Here is a 20435-nt window from a genome sequence, read left to right as displayed (position 1 = left end):
CGAAAGCACTGATGTTGACAAGGACGTTTTCTACACGCAAATCGAACGCGACTACGATAGCTGTCCAAGACACGACGTCAAGATCTTCATAGGAGATATAAACGCTCAGGTACGCTAGGAGGAGGAATTCAGACCGACGACTGGAAAGTTCAGCGCCCATCAGTTAACGAAAAAAACGGCCTACGACCCTTTCATTTCATTGGCCATACGTAGAACCTTTTTCTAACACAGCCTGCCTTATCGTTACTCCTGGAAATCACCACAGCAGACGAAATCGCAAATCGACCACGTTCTGATTGACGGACGGCATTTCTCCGACATTATCGACGTCAGGACCTATCGTCGCGCCAACATCGACTCCGACCACTAGCTGGTGATGGTCAAACTGCGCCCAAAACGTTCCGTCTTCAACAATGTACGATACCGCCACGGTACAACCTAGAGCGACTAAAACGACAAAATATCGCCTCAGCATACGTGCAGAATCTTGAGGCCGCGTTGCCAAACTGGGGCGATCTCGATAAGGCCCCTCTAGAAGACTGCAGGGGTACAATGAAAGCAGCCATCATCGACGCAGCCGAGAGCACCATTGGGTACGTGGAACGGAATCGACGGATCGAATGGTTCGGCGAAGAGTGCAGAACGTTTTTGAAGGAGAAGAATGCAGCGCAGGCGGTAATGCTGCAGCAAGGGACTCGACAGAACAAAGGACGTTACAAACAGAAGCGGAAACAGCAGACCCGCCTCTTTCGGGAGAAAAAGCGCCGCCTGGAAGAAGCGGAGTGCGACGTAATGGAACTGCTGTGCCGTTCCCAACAAACGCAAAAGTTCTATCAGAAGCTCAACGCATCCCGCAATGGCTTCGTGCCGCGAGCCGAAATATGCAGGGATAAAGACGGAGGCCTCTTGAAGGACGGATGTGAGGTGATCGAAAGTTGGAAGCAGCACTTCGATCAGCACCTGAATGGCGTGAAGAAAGTAGGTACGGGAGACCACGGCAACGGAGGAAACGACGACGCCAGTGCAGCGGAGGACGGAAATGAGCCAACTCCTACGCTGATGGAAGTTAAGGATGTCATTCATCAGCTCAAAACCAACAAAGCAGCTGGTAAGGATGGTATCGCTGCTGGGCCCAGAAAAGTTGGTCACATGTCTGCACCGGCTGATAGTCAGGATGTGGGAAACCGAACAGCTACCGGAGAAGTCGAAGGAAGCGCAAATCTGCCCCATTCACAAGAAAGGCGACCATTTGGAATGTGAGAACTTCTGAGCGATCACTATTTTGAATGCTGCCTACCAAGTGCTATCCTAGATCATCTTCCGTCGTCTGTCACCTAAAGAGAATGAGTTCGCGGGAAGTTACAGGTTGGCTTCATCGGCGGCCGGTCGACAACGGACCAGATCTTTACCGTACGGCAAATCCTCCAGAAATGCCGTGAATACCAGGTCCCAACATATCACCTGTTCATCGACTTCAAAGCGGCATACGACAGTATCGACCGCACAGAGCTATGGAGAATCATGGACGAAAACGACTTTCCAGAGAAGCTGACCAGGCTGGCCAAAGCAACGATAGATGGTGTGCAAAACTGCGTAAGGGTTTCAGGTGAACTATCCAGTTCATTCGAATCTCGCCAGGGATGACGACAAGGTTAAGGACTCTTATGCATAATCCTCAACTTCGCTCTGGAAGGTGTAATGCGACGAACTGGGCTCAACAGTCGGGGATTTTTTACAACATGCGGTCAATTGATGTGCTTTGCAGACGACATGGACATTATTGCCAGTATATTTGAAACGGTGGCAGAACCTGAATTGCTAACCAACAATATTGACTATTTAGTCGGACTGTTGGCGAATGCGTCAAAAACGAAGTACATGCTGGCAGGCAAGACCAAACACGACGATAGACGGGGATACCTTCGAGGTGGTGGAGGAGTTCGTCTACCTCGGATCCTAACTGACGGTTGACAACAAATTCGTGAAATTCGAAGGCGCATCATCAGTGAAAGTCGTGCTTAGTACGGACTTAAGAAGAAGCTGCGGTCTAAAAAGATTCATCCCCGCACAAAATGCATCATGTCCAAAACCGGTCGTCCTTTACGGGCACGATACATACACTAAGCTCGAGGAGAACCTGCAAGCACTCGGAGTTTTCGAGCGACGCATTCTAAGGACGATCTTCGGTGGTGTGCAGGAGAATAGTGTGTGGCAGAGAAGGATAAAATACGAGCTCACTGCACTTTACGGCGAACCCAGCATTCAGAAGGTGGCCAAAGTAGGAAGGATGTAGTGGGCAAAGCATGTTGCAAGAATGCCGGATAGCAACCCTGCAAAGGTAATGTTCGCGACTGATCCGGTTGGCACAAGAAGGCGTGGAGCGCAGAGAGCACGATGGGCGGACCAGGTGGAACGTGACCTGGCGAACATTGGGCGTGACCGAGGATGGAGAGCGGCAGCCACATACCGAGTATATTGTGGCGTACTATTGTTGATTATTTTTGTATCTTAAATGTTATGTTGAGCAAATAAATGTATGTATATAGTGTAGCACGATGATATTCTTTGTCCAAGGAAGTCCAAAAATTTCAATATCGAGTCCCTGGATCGGTCGGAGATTAAAACCCCATCACCCTCAGCACGGTCTGGTATAGATAAGATTGTTTATATGAAGAACTATTCTTGCATTGCCGGTATGGTTGTTTGAACCTTCAAACCGTGGGAAAGTAGAAAATGCAAAATCGCACAATTTTCCCATTTATATTTCATCGATCTCAATCAGCGCATTTCTCAATCATCTACAAGCCCACGAAACAGTCCTAAAACTTCAGATTACGATCGGAAAGGGAAAGTCACACCCAATCCGAAATGTGCTGTTTTGACTTGCTGAAACGATGCGATGCGATGGTGACCACGACAGTATCTGCATCACACATCGAAATGGTTTGCCGGTCCGTTGGTGATCAACGAATCTTGCGCAGGCAACTGCGGCGTCGCTTTGTTTGGCAATTAAAACACACCAAATTATGATCCGCGTTTTGGGCGAGCTGGGCTTAAGCCGGGCCGAGGCCGGTGTAGATAAACCTTTCACATTTTGTTTGGAATGATGGGTAAAATTGTAATAAGGCATTTCACCGGTTTCACTTTTTTCCTCAGTTCCTCAGTGCACAGTGGATGTGTCTCTTTGATAGATCCGCTAGTTGCGTGGTGGGCTTCCCAGCGCGTTAAGCGTTTATTTGTACCAGTAGATGTAGCGATAAATGTCAAATTAATAAGCGTTGAATTGAAATACCGCGCATTGATATGGAGTGCGATGGCTTGCGTGAAAGGTTTTCTGCAATTCCGGCAAATTTTTCGGCAATTAATGGGCTGACTAGCCGTGATTGATGGATGTCTTGTAGGATTTATAGGTACATTAGTTCAATATCTCAATTTCTACAACAGGGCTAAACATGACACTGCACAATAACACAGCGGAACAGAAATTTATTTCTGGTCTGTCTCAAAAGTAAACTTGAGTTTCTTTTAAAATTTTGGGTTGTTGAATCCGTATCCGGGCTAAGATTTGTTCCACAAGTCAAAACTATGCTTACCTTACCGATCAGGTTAAGGCTGGGGTGGACTCTGCTGTACATACTTAGTAGCCGCCTCCATTCCACTCGGTTCATGGCTGTTTGTCTCCAGTTCCGCACTCTGCGTAGGGTCCGCAGATCGTCCTCCACTTGGTCGACCCACCTAGCTCGCTGCGCTCCACGTCTTCTTGTACCGGTTGGATGACTCTCGAGAACCATTTTAGTCGGGTTGCTATCCGACATCCTGATGACGTGACCCGTCCACCGTAGCCTCCCGATTTTCGCGGTGTGGGCGATGGTTGGTTCTCTCAGCAGCTGATGTAGCTCGTGGTTCATTCGCCTTCTCCAAGTCCCGCCTTCCATCTGCACTCCGCCGTAGATGGGACGCAACACCTTCCGTTCGAAAACTCCAAGGGCCCGTTGGTCCTCTGCTCGTAGGGACTATTTTTCGTGTCCATAGGGGACTACCGGTCTTGTCAGCGTTTTGTAGATAGTTAACTTCGTGTTTCGGCGAACTTTATTCGATCGTAGAGTTCTGTGGAGTCCAAAGCAAGCATGATTTCCTGCCACAATGCGCCTCTGAATTTCTCTGCTGGTGTCGTTGTCGGCGGTCACCAGTGAGCTCAAGTACATGAATTCTTCAACCGCCTCGATTTCATCACCGTCGATATAAATTCGGGGTGGATGGCGTGGTTATTCCTCCCTGAAGCCCTTTGCCATCATGTACTTTGTCTTCGACACATTAACCCTTTATAAGGCAGTGGCAACTATATTGCCACCTTATACACATATTTTTTTTCTGTTCACTTAGAAAATTTTGACAACTTTTGTTTTAACTGATGGACACATTAGGCCTTTGTGAACACTCATGATTTTTTTGAGCCATAACAAATATGAATGGGCTTTTTTAGAACAAAATGTCTCTCCAAAAACTGCCATTTTTGAGTGCATGAAGGTTTATAAGCTCGAAATTCTGTTATGGTGAGCGAATTGAAAATCGAATGATGGGGAATGAAAGGCCTATGTTCCTTTTACTTGTGGACAAAATTTCAACTTGATTGCTTCATTACTTTTAGAAACTCAGCCTTTTAAAAAAATGTACTATAATAAATGGGCATGTACTAAAATTGCCATATCGTCCTAAATAATTGACCAATCGAGTTCAAATCCACACAAGTAACTCATCAATATTAGGGCAATAACCTGTCAAAAAATCAGCATGATTGATAAACGCTTCACAAAATAACAACATTATAAACTTTGTTGACAAAATGTTGAAATTTAGACCATTTTTTTCATACAAAATCGACCATCGAATTTTTTGAAAATAAAAACGTTTTTGTTCATTACACCACATGTACTTTATATTCCAATGTAGAACGAGTGGATGCCGTGCCTGGTTCTCTCGGCCTTATAAAGGGTTAATGACTAATCCGATTCGCCTGACATCACTCTTTAGTCGGATATACGTTTTCGCCATCGTCTCAAATTTACGAACAAAAATATCAATATCATCAGCAAAACCAAGCAGCTGAACGGACTTCGTGAAAATCGTTCCACTCATGTTTATCCCCGCTCTCCTAATTATACCCTCTAAAGCAATGCACTAAAGACCATCACCTTGCCGTAACCCTCTGCGAGATTCGAAGGAACTCGAGAGTGTCCCTGATACTCGAACTACGCACATCACTCGATCCATGGTCGCCTTGATCAATCGTATCAGTTTATCCGGGAATCCGTATTCATGCATAATCTGCCATAGCTGTTCTCGATCGGTTTATAACTTACGCCGATTTGAAATCGATGAACAAGTGATGTGTGGGCACGTTGTATTCGTGGCATTTCTGCAACACCTGGCGGATGGCGAACATCTGGTCCGTTGTAGCGCGTTCACCCATGAACCCAGCCTGATATTGCCCCACGAACTCTCTTGCAAGTCAAAACTATGAGCTATACCTTAATTTATAGGACAAAACATGCAATTTTGTGCTTTTTGACTGAACATCATTCAACATGGAAGTGTTGCAAGCAATCAAATGGAAAATGCTTAAAACTATCAAATTTGGTTTGGTTGAACGAAATATTTTGCAGAAGTCGTTTATTTTACATGGTAGTCGAGCAATTAACACTTTGATTGCTTAACCCTAAAAGGGATACCTGGGGTCCATTGGACCCTGTGAGATATAAGATGTACTGCATAAAGCTGTGGAAAGGAGATTGATCACAGCAGGCGATATAGAGCATTTGAATGTGATGCGAACTGTCAAGCAGACAATGTTAGCATCCCTGCTTGCCAGGCTTGACAGAAACTCCCTCTCGAGAAAATGAGGAAGCGATTTCGGCGATTTTCTGAGGAGTGGAAATAAAACTCAGAAATCACAACGCAAATCCTCAACAGCACCGAGCGCGAGCTTACCGCGCAGCGAGGAGTTCGTCCAACACTCATAATTGTTTGTTGTGTTTCTCACGTCCACTCACACTCAAAAAGCACTCGGGAGTTCCACTCCCATACATAGAAAGACTCTCGAGGCGAAAATCGCACTCAAAAACCCGAAATAATCATCGGCTCTTTTTTCGTTCCCCTCTTCCTCGCTCAGTTTTTATTGCCTCTCTGTTTGGGGTTCGTTCGCTCCCTCGCGACGAGGCAGAAGCAAAACACCGCTCTAGAGCATGTTGCAAAACTCTTTTGATTTCGAGGAGGATTATCAAGCCTGCTGCTTGCGTAGCAACAACACCAGGCGTCACCCAACCGCGTTCACGCTTGCCACTTGTGAACCGACGTCAGCCTGGGTAAGTTGTGCGTGCTGCATGTGTCGGGTGATTCCTTCCCAGTGAAATACCAAACTCCACAGACCCCAGGCGCCTTTCAGAGCTCGTCTTTGATGGAACACACTCAGCGAGGTGACGAAACTGAGGCCATGAAGGTATCCCTTTTAGGGTTAAAGAACTAACTTCTATGCTGAATGAATTGCAGTCAAGAAAGCCTAAAATCGCATATTGTGCACCACTAAATGAGGCATAGCACAAATTGTGATGTGCTAGATTTAATCTGAGTCAAGGATCTAAAACCTGTCAGAGATACATGAGATTGCTTCTGAGATTGGAAAAAAGTTATGTAATAGGAGACGCAAGGGTGATTTGACCAGGTTTTGTTTCAGGTTGTAGGTGACTACTATTGATTACGTGGGAAGATATCGTTGGAACAAATTCAAAGACGAACGTTAGCCAAAATGTGCATGTATATTATTAACATTTGATCTATTTTTTTTGACAAAAACCATCGCTATGATAAGTCAGTTCAACGAATCGTACAAAAAGTGAAAGAAATGGCGCTTATCTAACAAGGAAAAGGAAAAATGACCGATGATATATCCGTATTAAAATATCAAACTAAAAAAATCAGCTTATTTGTCCCAAACAACTCAATTTAGTATCGCTGATGATCGAAAATTATACCATATCAAGTTACATAGCAGAAAACCACCGCAAAACATTTCGCAATCGGATATCCAATCACGGTAATCGCGCACACCTTCCAAATTGCTCCGAGCGAGCCCCAGAAACGCACTCCCAATAACAAGGCAGCCACCCCAGCAGCCAGCCAGTGCAGCGAGGAAACGTTCAATGTCACAGACGACGATAATGCGCATCGCATGTGGCTCCAAAAAAAAAAAACGACAGCCGCCATCAACAACGCAACAAACTGATTCCGAGCCGAAATGACAAAAAGTGAAAGAAATGTGTGATCATCACATCAACCAAAAGAGAGTTGTCCCGATCCGACGTGACGAAAGTTCATTGATCGCATTTGGAATGGTGGTTGATCGTGGCGGAACTGGACGCGTTCATGGGTTAGGTTGGGTCGGTCAGTTGGTGATGGTGGGTTTTAGGATCTGATCGTATCCAAAATTTGCACTAATGAGGGTTGGTGGATGGATGAAAACAACTAATAAGCCATTAATCATCAGTCGTCGCTGATACTTAGTGGAGGTACATGTTTAGACGGAGTTCAACAAAACCTGGTTTTCATTACATGTTATAAACTTTTACCGCGAGTGAAGAATTGTGAGCAAATGCGTTGCTGCGTGATTTGTCAGTTGACTGTTTCCACCGCAAATCACCGATTGATCCGACTTGATGGTTCATGATTCGAATGAAACTTGTCAGTTCATTTCAAAGGAGGAAACTAAAAACTTTTCGCTGAAAAAAGAAGTTCGACTCTCGAATAAGTTTTGAAAAGTTCCTAAGTGTTTTTGCACATTGAACTTCACTATCCCATCAGGGGATCTCTATAGCAAATGCATTTGTGGTTTTCTTCAATATTTTTTCCTAGGGATTTCTCCATAAGTTCCTTCTGTGAATTCACCCAAAAGCACTTCCTGAGGATTCCTCCAGAAATTTCATTCGTAGATTCCTCCAGAAGCTTCATCCAGGGATTTCTCCAGGAATTCCTTCAGAAGTTCTTCTAGGGATTCCGAAAAGATTTTAATTTGGAATCCCACGGAGAATTCATTGTAAGGATTAATCCAGCAATCCGGCGAAGCATTTTCTCCAGTGACTTCTTTAGGATTCCCAGAAGATCTTGAAAAAAATAAATAAAAAAAACATAGAAAGGAACATCTGGAGGAGTAATGTATACATCCTGGAAGATTTCCATGCAAAACACTAGAAGTAACTCCTGGAGGAATCCCAAAAAAGAACTTCTAAAAGATTCCCATAAGAAAAACCTGGAAATTTTTTAGAAGCAACTTCTGGGAAATTCCCAAAACGAACTCTTTGAGGGCTACAGAAGTAATTTCTGAAGGACTTCAGAAGAAGATTTTTAGAAGGAACTTTTGGAGGACATGCAGAAGAATCAATCTTTGAAGGATTCCCAAAATAAAGTCCCGGATGATTCTCAAGGGGAAGTACTGGAGATTTCCAAAAGAAACTTCTAGGAAATTCTCAGAAGAAAACCCAGGAGGATTCAGAATGAATTTCTGGAGGGTTTCTAAAAAAAAAGTTCATGAGAAATACTTAAAGAAACCTTGAAGGGCGTAGAGCGTCGTGTAAAACTTCTAAAGACGATTCTGTTGGGAATTCTGCAGAAACTCTTGGACGAATCTTAAAATGAATTTGCGGATCAATTCACGAAGGAAATCTTGAAGGAACTTCCTGGAAGAAGTCCTTCTGGACTCTCAGAACGATCTCCAGCAGGAACAGTTGTGTCATCGAGGCTACTCCAAGTTACTCGATGATTAAGCAGCTCTTGAGGTTAAATTAAAAAAATAAAACAAATGTTTTTGCTTTCAAACATGTAAGAAAATATCTTCTCAGTAAAATTTGAAATTGTTTCCGTCCTACTGGCAATAAGAGAACCGCCTTGGTGATTTTTTCGATATTTTTGTGAATATTCCAAGCTTAGCGCCCCAGAAAAACCTTTCATGGTTGAGGAAATCTCAATTTTTCTTAGTCTTTCCAGGTGTAACAACTTCATATTTTTAATATTTTTTTTTTTCGATTCTGTTGCGTGCACAAAAGGAAAGCTTCTTTCTCGATATTCATTTTTTTTTGCGCTCCCATACCCAATGATATTCGGTCGTTTTTCAGGGACTTCTTCAAAACCCCCTACAAATAAAATAAATTTTTTTATTCTAAAATTCCTCTACGAAATCGTAAAAAAAATTTCAAAGATTCATCCGGAATTTTTTCTCAGGTATTTCTTTAGAAATTCTCCCAGCAATACCTTCAGAAAATCTACCAAGGAATTTCAAGAATTTATGCTTTGAAGATTTCTATGAGGAATCCGCCAGGATCTCTTCCATTGATTCACAAAGAAAATCTTAAGTTTAGAATTTTCTCCAAAGTTTTCTAGAGATTACTCCAGAAAATTTATGGAAACTTCTTTATAAAACTTTCCGTGGATTCCATCCGATATTACTTCAAGGATGTATTAAAAAAAATCTTCCTTTCAGAAAGTCTTCCACCGATTTCTTTTACTAGTTTTTTAGAAAATCTTTCATACATCGATTCCGAAATTACTCTAGAATTTTCTTCGGAATTCCTCTACAAAATCTTCAAGAAAAGTTTCTTATAAATCATCCATAGATTGTTTCCGTACGAAAATTATTGCAGGACAACAATCACAGATGCCTTCAGAAATGCATCCGGAGTTTCTTTAAGAAAATAAAAGTGTCCTCCAGAAATTATTCTAGGGATTGTTTTGGAAATTTTCCTGGAGCTTCCTTCATTATAAGATTCTTCCATTAATTTGTCCGAGGGTTTAAAGTCCAAATCTTCAATGAAATTCTTTCTAAATCAATCCATGGATTGCTTCAGGAATTACTCCAGGAATTTGGAAAGAAATTTCTCCAGGGCTTCCCTTGGATATTCTTTCTTTAAGAAACCTCCGGTTTCTGTGGGATTATTCTGAAACCCAGGTTTTTCTTTAGAAATACCACCATAGATTTGTTCAGGAATTGCTCTTGGGATTCCATTGAAAACTCTCACATAAATTAGTCCAGAAATTTAGTAAGGGACCCGAACAGGAGAAAATAGCTGAAGAATACCAAACTCAGGTATGGAAAACCGAATACCTACAACCTGAATGAGGTATTAAGAAGTCCTGCATAAGAGGTAAAATACCTAAAATAATAACTGGTGTGTATTCTGTGCATATGGCAATACCTTAATAATAATAGGCAATTTTTCATAGAAATAGTGATTTTTTCCATAATTTAATAATACCAGAAGTCATCCAGAAAATTCTGCAGGAATTTCTCCAGCGATGCATGCATTATTATTTTCAGTTATTCAGGTAGGTATTCTTTCACAGATTCCTGTTAGAGTTCATACAGGGCTATCTGCAGGACTTCCTCCAGATATTCCTCGATGTATCCGGCGTTTCCTATAAGGCTGGAACAAATCTCATTTTCTTCTTTTGTCACTTTGCTAGTTGGCTCGTCAAGGGGGGGGGGGATGATAAATAATAAACGTATTTAATGCAAAATTACCCACACAATTAGGCAAAATCTTCAAACTCATCGGATTTGTTAAGAAACTTTCTCGACGGCTCTAATTGCACTTTAAAATTTTTTAATTTCCTAAATAATTTATTTTTGCCCCCCCTCAAAATGTCGTATTTCCACAAAAAAAAATCCGAGGGGGGGGGGGTGACATTAGAGAAAATCGAAGTTTGTGTCAGCCTAATAACAAATAATTTAGTTATAATTTATCCACGGATTCTTTATAAAATCCATTAAAACAAAATCCTAGGCATTTCTACGATTTTTTTAAGAAACATCTCAAGAATTTTCTCCACAGATTTTTGTGGATGATTGTCTATACGTCTCTTTTAGTATTCAGGATTTCAGTCCAAAGATTTCACCAAGAATACTTTCAGAAAAATACCTCCAACGATTTTATGATAGGATTTCTTCTATTTTTTTCTATAAACTCCTTAATAACCTTTTCTTGGAATTCCGCCAAAGATTTTCCGAGTTTCTCCACGAAATTCTTGAAAAAATCATTCTATGATTCTTTCAAAAAATTACCTGATTTTTTTTTCTGATATTCCTGCAGAGATTTATTCATCCCAGTAAAAACGCACCCCTAATTACACACAATCGATTTGTTTTCTGTAGGAATGCAGGAATTGTTGAGAGATGCTTGGAAAAAAATATGAAACATCAGGAATTCTTCAGAAAGTTCTGAGTAAATCCAATGAAATGCCTGGCGAAATACCTATTGGAGAAAACCTTGTAGGGACTTCCGGAAAAAAGCTCTTAAAAGTTTTCCAGGGAAATTTCCAAATCAATGCCTGATAAAGTCCCTGAATAATTGGAGAAATCCCAAAAGGAATTCCTAAGAAATTCAAGCAATAGATTCTGAAACTTTTTGGAAAAAATATCTTAATTTCTAAAGGAGTCAAAAAATTCTCCTGAAATTGCATCTTTTGAAGAAAAGCTTGGAAGAATTCCTGGAGAAATTTCAAGAAGAATATCTTGAGAAATATCTAGAAGAATATTCGGAGAAATCCAAAAGAAAAACTCCTGAGAGAAGTTCTGGCAATATTTCTAGACTTTCTTTCAGAAATATTTGAAGAACTGCATGAATGTATACAAGCATGAACTTATGTAGCAATCCTTGAAAAAAATTTCTATAGAATTCCTTAAGGAATCCCAGGAGGAATTTTCGAAGAAATTTATGATCCACGGGCTATGAACAGGTTCAATCTTTTGAGATATTTCTTAAGAAAATCCAGAAGAAGTGTCATGAAAATTCCTGAGGGAATTCCTCAAAGACTCTATTGATAAATTTTCAATAAATTCCATGGACATGTATGCATTTTGAAAGCATACTAATAGAAAGACTTGCTAAAATCATTCTGGGAAATCCTGTGAGAATCTTCTTTGTGTAAACATCCCAGATTTTTTTATAAATCATCATAGAATCCATAGATTTTTGGCGGTGTCCCTGGAGGTAATCCTGGAAACTTTATAGAAATTTTAAAAAGGAAACCTTGAAAACACATAAAATTAATTCCAACAAGAATGTTCCCTCCGCGATTTTTACAGAAAAAAATGAAATGGTTTTCCCTGAATAGTTCGTAATTATGCGCAATAGTGACTCATTTTATTGGGAGCGTACAAGTTCAGGGAGCGCCGAAATTTGAAAACCTTGAGTAAACAGCTGTGATTTTACCATGACAGTACTGTGCAGGAATCCCACTGAGAACTCTTGAAGCAATCAGTGAAGAAACTCCTAATAAAATCCCTGATCGAAGAAGTGTTTACGGTTTTTAAAATCTTGGTATGCAATTCCAAAAGGATTTCCCGAAAGAATACCATAAGGAGTCTCAGAAGGAACTCCTGATGGCATTGCAGAAAAAAACTTTTGGTGAAATTTTTGGAAAAACATGTGGAAGAACTCCTTGCAGAACGTCATAAGAATTTTTTAAAAGCATTCCAGAAAAAAAAATTTCTCAATTTTTTTAAAATGGCCCATTAGGGTAAACCTTGGAAAAGGGTTAAACACAAAATAAATGTATTTATAATAAATTTATAATTCCTGATAGAACTCCTGAAGGTATCATTTAAAATATCCCAGGAATAATTAGAAATTAACAATCCTGGAGAAATCCTCTCATATCTCATATCTCATAAAATTCGAAGAGATAACCAAGTAGAATCATACGAGATTATTGGAAGGAATCTATAAAGCCAAAGTTGATCCATTTGCATGGAGAATTCACTTTTTTGCGCTCCATCCCGAAAGGAATTTCTTTTGAAACATGAGCACACCAGAACACACCAGAAATACTTTCAGAAAAACCTCCAAGAATTGTATCGAAGGAATTCTCCAGGAACTTTTCGGAAAATTCTTCAACAAACTTTTCTAGATATTTCACCAGGGGTTACTCGAGTAGTTTTTCCAAATGGGAATTCCGGATGTTTTCAGAAATTCCTTTAAGTATTCCTTCAAGAATTTCCCAGTTATTCCTCTAAAAATTCGTACAAGGATACTTTTTACATGGATTCTACTGCAAATTTCTTCAGAAATTCATTCTGATATCCCTTCAAAATTCCTCCAGAGACTTTTACAGAATTGTACTTTAGGAATTTCAACAAAGGATTTCTTCAAAACTCCTTCCATGGATTTTTTTCAGAAATTCCTCTTAAAATTTCTTTAAAAACCCTACAGAGATTCTTTCGACGGGGGTTTCTGATAATTGCTTGAGAAATTCCTTAAGAAATTCCTGCAAAAAATCTATTAAGAAACTGGCCCTGCGTTTCTTTCAGAAATATCTCCTGGGAATCCAATTGAGATTTCTATGGGGGTTTTTTAGAACTTTTCCCGGAAATCTTACAAAAAATTCTTTGGGATGGTTTCTGGAGGATTGTCTGAAGAAATCTAATAAAACTCCTGGTGTCATCTTTGGTGATTCGTAAAATAAATTCTTGAAAACTTTCTGCAGGGATTTCCGGTCACAAATTCTTGAAGCAATTTCTTACGTTACCTAATTTTGGAGGAATTATGGAATGCCTACAGGAATATCGGAAGAAATAACTTAAGATAAAGCTTATGACCCTATTCACGGTACTACATGTAAACAAAATTTTCCAATACCAAAACCCACAACGAAATGACCGTTTTCGTCTACTTCTTTAGATACCTTATTGCGTGAATTTGTAGCTAACAGTGATTGTTGTGAAGATTTTCTGCCGGAAAGTTGATTTTGAACAAGTTTACTGCACTTAGTCTAGCATCAAGTCTCGGCACCAGTGTCGAACTTCCAGCAAAATCAAATGGGAAATTACTTCAGCACCCATCTTTGTGCTGCAGAAGTGCACCCGTCTACGTGAAAAAGTTGTTTTTAGCACTTGTGCGGCTTCAGAGTGAACGTGTAGCTTATTGACTGTGGATCTCGTTAATAATAATAATGAAATGCGTTTGGAAAATATGCGGCAACTGATATTTTGATTTGTTTTGCTGTGAGGTGCCGAGAATTGACGCGGGTGCCAAAGTAGTTCGAAACCTACCTTCTCATTTTTTTTTTTTGTAAATCATTTGAAGCATTTGGAGGAAAACTGAAGAAGTAATTCCAAAGAAAAATTGCTACAGTAAGTTCTGAAGGGATTCCTGGATAAATACGTAGATGAGTTTCCGAAGGAATCTTCTAAAAACAAACTGCACTGCACATACGTATCTGTCAAAGGATGCAAATTCTTAGTGGAATTCAAAGGAACCGTACTTAACCCGATTTTCTTTTTTCTTTTTATTTAACAAACTGCAATAATTCCTGCAGGTAAAGGTACTGGTGAAAAGTCTCAAGACATTTCTGAGGGATCCCTGATAGAAATTTCTGAAGGAATCCTTTGATGACTTTTGGAGGAATTCTTACAAGAAACCCTTGTACAACTTGTAAGGACAGTAATACACAAAAATCCCTACTGAAGAAAACACTACAGAAACAACTTGAGGAGTTCTTTAGAATTGCTGAACAAATTTCAATAAAAAAAAAATACATATTTTTTGAAGGAATCTTTGAAAGAATACCTGGTAGAACTGAAGAAGCCTAGGTAGGTATTTAAAAAAAAATCTTGATGAATTCCTCGATTAATTCCAACGAATAGATTCTATCTGGATCAGTTACTGCAGTATTTTTTTTTGTTTATATTAACGTGTATTTTAACTTAAATGCTAATTCTACACTACTGCAGTAATTGAAAAGCTAATAAATTTCTGATACACTACCGGAAGAAAAATCTGAATGTGTTCTAAGCAGTGGAATACCTGGAGGAACTTCCGAAGAACCCCCAAGAGGAACTTCCAGGAGAATCTCTTGGCATTATTTAGAGCAATTTCAAAATAAATGGCTGAGAGAATCCTTGAATAAATGAAACAATACATGAACGAACCTCTAAAGAAATTCCAACAATAATTTCTGAAAGAGAGAGTGGAAACATTTCTGATTTTCCAAAGAAAAACCTTAGTGAAACATCTGGAAGAATGTCCGAAACTCCGTGAAAAAAAATGTCCCCTGGAATTGCATTTTTAGAAGAACCCCCAGGAAAAATTGCTAGAAGAATTTCTGGTGAATCCCAAAGGAACACTCCGGGAGGAAATCTAATAGCATTCTAGGAGGAATACTTTCAGAAGTTTTCGAAAAAATAAACATGAAGGAATACATGCACGAACTTCTGTAGCAATCCTTTAAACAAATTTCCAAAGAATTTCTGAAGAAACCTTCGGACTAGTTTCAAGAAATTAAAGGAAGAAAGAATTCATAAAAGAAAATCTGAAGGAATCCCAACGTCAGACATGGATAGAAATTAATCCTGAAGGAATATACTTGGGAAAATTTTTGGAGGAATTCAGTTGAAATCATTCTAGAAAATCCTGCCACAATTTCTTTCTACAAAAAAAATGCGGAAAAAATGGTAAATGCTGAACCACCCCAAAGCAGTTTCTGGCGATGTCATTGTTGTAGTCGTGGAGAAAATTCTATTTCTTCAGCGGGGCACCAGGAAATCTCAGAAGGCGGTTTCAGGGTTCTCTCAGGGCGCTACAGGGATTGTAGTAAGTCTCAGGACTGCTTGAGGAGGCCTCAGGGGTGTTTCAGGCAGTCTCAGTGAGATTCCAGAGGGCGAGGGAGAGGGATCCAGGAGAGTTCTAGCAGGTCACAGGGGCGTTTCAGGGGCATTACAAGGGGTACCAGAGTGCATCAGGAGATCTTAGGGGCGTTTAAGAGGGTTCAATGGGTTCCATGAGCTCTCATGGGCGTTTTAAGGGATTCAGGGAGTTTCAGGGGGAATCAGGGGATCTCTGAGGCGATTCAGGGAGTCTCAGGGGCGTTTTAGGATGTTTTAAAGGCGTTTCAGGGGATCCAAAGGGGTTTCATGGGGGTACCTGGAGGTCATGTCGCAGACATTGAATTTCGGAAAAGGTTTTAGGGGTTTTTGTAGGGGCATTTCATGTAAAGATATGACAAAGTCGCATCTCGAACTTTCAAAAGCACAAATGTGAAGAACCAAAAGTCGGGTTGCGATGCAAAGTTAATCGATTGGTTACCTGCTGGTGGTGACCCATCGATCAACTTTTCAGCGCAAACTGACATCCGGTTATTGAGAATTGTGCTCTTGCAAATTCAAGATGTGGCATCGTCATATCTTCAGGAAGTTTCAGAGGATTTTCGGGTTTCAGAGGCGTAACGTTGGCGTTTTCGGGAGTTTCGGAGGGTGTCAGGAGCGTTACATGTGGCCGACGGAGTTCTAAAAGGATTTAGGGAGCTTTTCAGTTTCAGAGGATTTTTGACGGATTTTGGAGGTGCAACAAAGGGGTTTTCTATGGTTTCACATAGTCTCAGGTGCGTTATAGATGTCCATGGGCTTTAAAGGGGAATTTCGGAAGCATTTCAGGAAGCTTCATTGGATTATGGACGAGTTTTATAGGCCATATGTAGGCGTTTTCAGTAGTTTCGGAGAGTAACAAATGAGTGGGGTCCATGGGGGTTTAAGGGGGATTTTCAGAGACCTCCTCACGAAAACCCTTGAAACGCCCCGGAAATGCCTTGAGACGCCCCTGAAACCTTCATAATCTCATTGGCATGCCTTTGAAAGCTCCGTAACCCACTTAAAATGCTCCTGAAATCCCAAAATGTTCCTGAAACCTACCCTGATACAACTCTATTTGAAATACTTGGAAATGCCCCTGAAGCCTCCGTAATCCCATTGAAATACCCTTGAAGTCATTGTAATCAATTTAAAAAAGTTAAACTCTTGGAACGCCCCTGAAACTATTTAAAATGCCTTGGAACGCCTCTGGAATTGGAAATTTTATAAAATCCTCGTAAAACACCAATGAAACCTGACTCTAGGAACACCCTTCCGTTGGGCCTTCTGGGAACTTCCAGGAAATTCCCTTGGCCTCATATCAAATGCCCAGGAACAAGACCTGTTCACGCGAACTGGATTCGTTCATTACAGCCCTGATTTGATTATGCACAAAGTTCCCTCTTTTTATGCCCGTTTCAATTTTTGAACCCCCAGCCAAGTGGTTGTCCATTTATTACGTAAGGACATTTTTACGGTTTTTCGACACTCCCACCACCCCCCTCCCCTTGTAAGATTTTTTTGTATGAGAACCCAAATATTTTTGTATGGCGCGTAAGATTTCTCAACCTCAAAACCGTTATTAGAGGACCTTGTGTTGTTCTTCAAGTTTACTGATACTGAGAATAGGCTTTATTGTATAACGATTGTCGGGAACGTATTTCTTCTCAAATAATCTCTTTTTTCAACAATAAAAAAATAAATATATAAATAAAAATCGAACCGCTGATATGAAAATTCCTACGTAAAATATGAATCGTTCAAGGATACGACAGCGAACACTAAAAAAACATGGGTAAAATCGATTAGAAACTGTTTCCGCAATTGTAGACATGATTTGAAAAATAAAAAATATCAAGAAGGGTCTCCAGTTAGCCTAGTGGTTAAGGCAATGGATCGCCAATCCGGAGACGGCGAGCTCGATTCCCGTCCCAGTCGGGAACATTTTCTCAACTTCCTGGGCATAGGGTACAAATTCATGCAATGGCAGCAAAGAAAGCCCTTCAATTAATAACTGTGGAACACTAAGTTGAAGAGAGGCATACCAAGTTCCAGTGGGAACGTAGAGCCATAAAGAAGAAGAAGCAGATTATCAACTGAAACCAAGAATGTTTCGAGAAAAACAAACAATGGAATTACAATAAGAATATAACGCCTTATCTAGAAAATGAGAAAAATTCAATAATCACCTTTAGACACATTATCCACGCGTTACGTTTTGCGCGAGAATCAACCTTTTGCTTCCAAAAATTATTATGTTGTTAAATATCTGCTAACCAGTATATCAAACGATCAGATTTGAATAGGAGATTCATTTTATGCTTTCCAATTGGGAATTGGACCTTTGTATTTCGAAAGAAATCGAGAAATACAGCGTAACGGGACACCATCGCAAAAAATGACGAATTTTGACCAAACGACAAGAAATTTGCTACTTTCTAGATGAAATTTTCAAAATTTCAGGTACTATTAGAGGAATATAAGTAATTATCTTCATTTTGGTGCAAAAAGAATCAAAATCGACAGCAAGAGCCCGGAAATATCGTTCAATGAAGTTCAAAAACCGCGGTGTAGAAGTGCGTGGAATGTGTCTTTATGGGATAGTTCCAAAGACCACTCAAAAGATTAGTTCCCATAAAATTTCTCCCGCCCGAAGCATTGCACTTACCTTCAACCAAGGGTCTCGACGACCTTTGGCGCTATACAGTCTCCGTGTTGCCGTCTCGTATCGCCTATCGCCTTCCACCAACGGGGCCGGCCGCCTTAATCCGTACCCATTGAAACCGGTTCCAGATGCAACGAACTCGTGCCTAGTTTCGAATGAATCATACCGCGCGCACGCAGCCAAAGTCGTACACAGTATTGTACCGTCAGTTGTTGGCGGAACCAAGTCAGTGGCGGCGCATACCAGCACGCACTATTGTCACACGTACGGATCTGAAAATGAACCGAGAAGAAGAAAAAACGACAACAATGGTGTTGGCCATTAATAATGAAATTACTTATTAAGAGCAATTAAACGCGAGGGAAAATTCCCCCAGTCAATGTCAATGTCGTTCCAAATCGGTCGGAACAGCCCGGTGGTGGGTCGGTTGACAGTGAACGACGCACAGTGCTGCGCCCCATAGATAAAAGTGAAAAAATCGACTTCAAAATTTGGTTCAATCTAGTATGCCATGCTGTTCATACATGCTTGAAGTATGATGATTGACCATTATAAGCTTGAATATCGTGTTTATTATACCAAAAAAACCTAGATTACCAAACAGTGTTTTCGTTGTTCATAGAAAAATAATATTTTCTAAAACAGGTCCATCTTTGGCTTCAGCTCCCACTGAAAACATAAACATTATTAAATGTTTATGTTTTCAGTGGAAATCAAAATGAAAGGTCTACAACACATCAGTAGAATCTATTTTTTCGTTTAGCACGGCAACATGTTTTGATATTTGTGAGAATAAAATGTAATAATGTAGGTATTATATGGCGTAGAGGAAAAACGACCCCAAAATTCAAATTGATGAAACAAAAAATGACCTCAAAAGACCTCTCTGAATTTTTCAGCATGTTTTCTTTGTGGTGTCCGCTGAATACTGAATTCGACTTCGGCTGCTTTTATTTGCTAATTTGTTAGTAATCAAGCTTTTTCTGAGTGATGTATTTATAGCCAAAACCGAAGATATTTTTTTAAATCAAGTGTTCTTTTCTGATCCATTCAAACGAAGAATGTATCAGTTTAGATTGTTCCCTCGTATCCTTATGAAACTGCTGATTTCTACGAAGAATTTGAGGGTAAACTTCAACGATTTCTTCAGTTTTAAAGTATGCAACTGGGCAAGAAATGTCCAAACGCACGACCTTCAACAAACAAAATGTTCGGTAACAATAAAGATTGGTAAATAAGTCATTCTTGCAATTACCTTTTTATTATGATCTATATGTTTATACAGTTGCCTAAACTGCATTCTAGAAAAAAAAAAACAGCAAGATTTAAATAATTTGGTGTTTAAGACACTTAAGCGATTATGCATTATACATACGACATTTATGCAAATTGTAGCTTTTATCAAGTTTATCAACTTCACCGAAGACACTATTGAGAAAAAACGTATGGTACGTTAGTTATGATTTTTGTCCTGCAGTTCCATACATTCGCAGCACTGTGCGACGTCGCGTCGTCGTGACGGTCACGGTTCCGATTTGTTAGTCTTGCAGGCTTGGCATGGCGCGATGCGTAGTAAAATGAGTAAAATGCGCGATGGAATCGGGTAAAAGTGTGAAATACCGTTCGGAGGGGAGGCATTGGGTCCCCTTTAGCTTTAGTTTAAGATTTCTCTAAAGCGTCACTGCAAAAGTCTCTAAAATATTTGAGAGAGACTATGGGTGTGAGGGAGAAATAAATAAAACAATCCGGCTGGAATCTGTTAGAATCTTACATAAAAACTCATTTCCAAAGGAGTTAAATAGGTACAGCTTGTCGAAAACTCTGTGGACTTTACCTTTAAGTTCCGGTTGGTCCAGGATCTCTTCGAAATGGACATTTTTTTGACTGCCAAGAACACTTTATCATACAGGGGATGGCCAAAATGTTTGGGATAGGCAACTTTTTTTTCTCTCACAAAAAAGTTCAACATGCTATAACTTTTCATAGAGTGCATCAAAAAATCTCAAATTTTGACTGTTTGTCAACCTATTATATGTGCTTCATTGGTACAAATTTGGGATCGATTGATTAATTTTTCGGGTTAAACACTATTTTTTAAACAACTCA

The 20435-nt window shown here is 40.1% G+C and overlaps 1 protein-coding gene across 1 annotated transcript in view; it reads right to left on the bottom strand.

Moving 5' to 3' along the window:
• The window catches only part of LOC109431038 (myosin-IIIb-like), a 428015-nt gene that overhangs the window by 293255 nt on the left and 114325 nt on the right, over positions 1 to 20435 (bottom strand). Inside the window, exon 2 of the mRNA XM_062842494.1 lies at positions 18333 to 18601. The gene's annotated coding sequence lies outside the window, so the exon portion shown is untranslated. The remainder of the gene's footprint in view (positions 1 to 18332; positions 18602 to 20435) is intronic.

The sequence above is a fragment of the Aedes albopictus genome, chromosome 3 (genome assembly GCF_035046485.1).
Source record: "Aedes albopictus strain Foshan chromosome 3, AalbF5, whole genome shotgun sequence".
Lineage (NCBI taxonomy): Eukaryota > Metazoa > Arthropoda > Insecta > Diptera > Culicidae > Aedes > Aedes albopictus.
Note: the sequence above shows the minus strand (reverse complement) of the source record. Positions and strands in the feature narration are given on the sequence as shown.